We start from the raw sequence: 2,431 nt of genomic DNA on the forward strand, positions 1-2,431 counted from the left end.
AAGATTGAGATCAAATACCAAAACCATCATATCATGTGTCAAAAAGGGAAAGTAAGCCAAAGTATGAGTGTCGCAACCAAAATCGCGACGGGATGACGTACCAAAAAGAAAATGGGTTTAACAAGAGATTTGGAGTCGCCACCATAGTTGTTCTGGAAAACTATGGAAAACCATGAAAATAAAACAAGTCTACGAAAAACCAGATTTTGGATCCGGAAGTCGGTTACGCGTAGGGAAGGTGTTACCCTACAACTCCCGCCCGAGGTCGAAACCTTTAATTAAAAATGCAAAGTCGATGTGGTTTTTAAAATGTTAATTTTCCCCAAAAATAATAAGACAAATACTAGTAAAAAGAAACAAAAATATTTTTTGATTTTTTGGGCTCGACAAGGATTGACCTTGGTCCTACGTATTCTCATTCAACATGAAAAATCAGGGTTCAGTAGTTCTTTAAACTTTTATTTTGTTTGAAAATGTTGATATTTTTATATTTTGAAAATTTAATTGTTTTTTGTATTTTTTAATTTACTTGAAAACATGTGTCACACGACGCGAGCGGTCATATAGACACTAAAAGAGAAAGAAAATTATTTTTAATATTTTTTGGATTATTTGGACGAAAGTGTCACATTACGCGAGCGGTTGGACAGACACAATAAGAATGAAAGAGAACATTTTTTTATTTTTTCTATATTTGTAATTTTTATAATTTTCAAATATATTTTTTTTAATAAAATAAAATAAAATAACTAAAAAAGAAAAGGATGTAATTATTTAAGAAGGATAAAAGTGGAAAACAAAATATGAAGGTACATGAGTGATTAGTAGGGGTGCACAAAGTAAACACAACAATAGGCCAAAAACAATGGACAAAAACATGGGGTGCAGGACTATCACATGTGGGAGGTGTACGAAGTAAATAAGTGGGGTGCGGGAAGTGAGACAGAGGTGCAAAAAATAAAATGATATGGGGTGCGTGTAGTAAATAAAGAGGTGTGCTGAGCAAACACAAACCCGTAAAACCCCTAAAACCTAAAAATTAAAGCCTTTTCTCTCTACTATGACAAATCCTTCTTCTCGACACCAATAACACGACTTCAGCCCCTGAGACACGTGTCTGCACAAACTTAGACGCCGACGACGACGGCGACCACCGTTGACGGAGCTGTCGGCACTCGTGCGTAGCTTCTTCCTCGCCATGGCCGGCCAAGAGCATTGTGGACGACGTCGCCCATATCGGAAGCGCTGTCACACTGTCTTTCCCATCTCGCCCGAGCCACCGTTGTTGGGTTCCTCATTCTTCTCTCTGTTCTCTGCTCTGATTTTGTGGTTGAAATTAGTGGTGAAGAAAGTGATTATGGGGAATCTGATGTTTGTGTATTTTCTGTGTGCAAGTTCCTTGTTCCTATCCCTCCCCCAGTTTCACTACTATCTGTTGGATGCGTGGGATGTTGAAGATGATAATGCGTGTTGAAGAGGGGTGAATAAAGGTTGTTGACGGTGAACCTTGTGGAAGATGGGGGTGACGGTTTGGTGGTTTTGGCAGGGATGTAGTTGAATTTGGTTTTGTGTGTATTGGTTGATGGATGTCGAGTGAGCTTAGAAGAGTGGTGATCTGGTTGGTTTTTGTTTTCGTTTTGCAGAAGACGTGATGCGTATGCAGGGTGAGGGAGAAATTGGCAGTGATGAAGTTGCTGAAAAGGGTTGATTTTGTGGAGATGGAAAATGGTGTGGTATGCTTTGTCTGAGACGAGGGATAGCAGAGAGTCAGTGTGAATTTTGTGAAGAATGGTGAACTTGGGATAGGAAAATGAAACTAGTGTACGTTGAGCTTTGGGTTGATCACGACGAAGTGGTGGATGAAATTGGTTTGAGGATTATGCGTGCACATGTGAAGAAAGAGAAGGAAGTGTGTAAAGTATGAAGGTGGTGTTCAAACATATTATGTTTCCCAACACTTAAGTAACAACTGTGGGCAATATATGCATGCGCATGGATAAATAGATAATGTAGAGAACGCACACAAATACATCATATCATGTTCATACATGGCATTCAAGGATTTTAAATGGAACATATCAGATAATGTGCTTAGTCAAAAAACATTGAAAGTCCAGTACTAACCTGTGCTGGTGGTCTTAAGTTCCCTTGTTCAAGTCTGCGGTTCCTCTTGCCCGAGCTGTTTCCACTCTTTTTTCCTCTTTACCTTGTTCTTTTTTTTTCTCCTCATGGAATTTTCTCGTCATTCCCTTTGTTGCTTGTTATTGTGTGTTATCAACTGTATTTTGAAACGGTAAAATCCTCTCGTGCGAGTGAGCCGCCTGTGTTAGAAAGTTGTCCCCCTTTTTAAACGACTCTCCTCCTATTTGTTTTCTCAATTCCTCCTTTTTTTTCTGTTGTTCTTAATTTTTTTGTAATCCATCTACTCCTG

At 39.0% G+C, this 2,431-nt stretch overlaps 1 long non-coding RNA gene across 1 annotated transcript; it reads left to right on the forward strand.

Moving 5' to 3' along the window:
- The first annotated feature begins 1,030 nt into the window (after positions 1-1,030).
- On the forward strand, positions 1,031-2,034 carry LOC146883603 (uncharacterized). Its single transcript, XR_014984559.1, has 2 exons — positions 1,031-1,284; positions 1,396-2,034. It is a non-coding gene; the product is annotated as an uncharacterized LOC146883603 (long non-coding RNA).
- The last annotated feature ends 397 nt before the right edge of the window (positions 2,035-2,431 follow it).

This window comes from Vigna unguiculata, chromosome 9 (genome assembly GCF_037176805.1).
Source record: "Vigna unguiculata cultivar grain cowpea cultivar isolate G323 ecotype 2 chromosome 9, ASM3717680v1, whole genome shotgun sequence".
Lineage (NCBI taxonomy): Eukaryota > Viridiplantae > Streptophyta > Magnoliopsida > Fabales > Fabaceae > Vigna > Vigna unguiculata.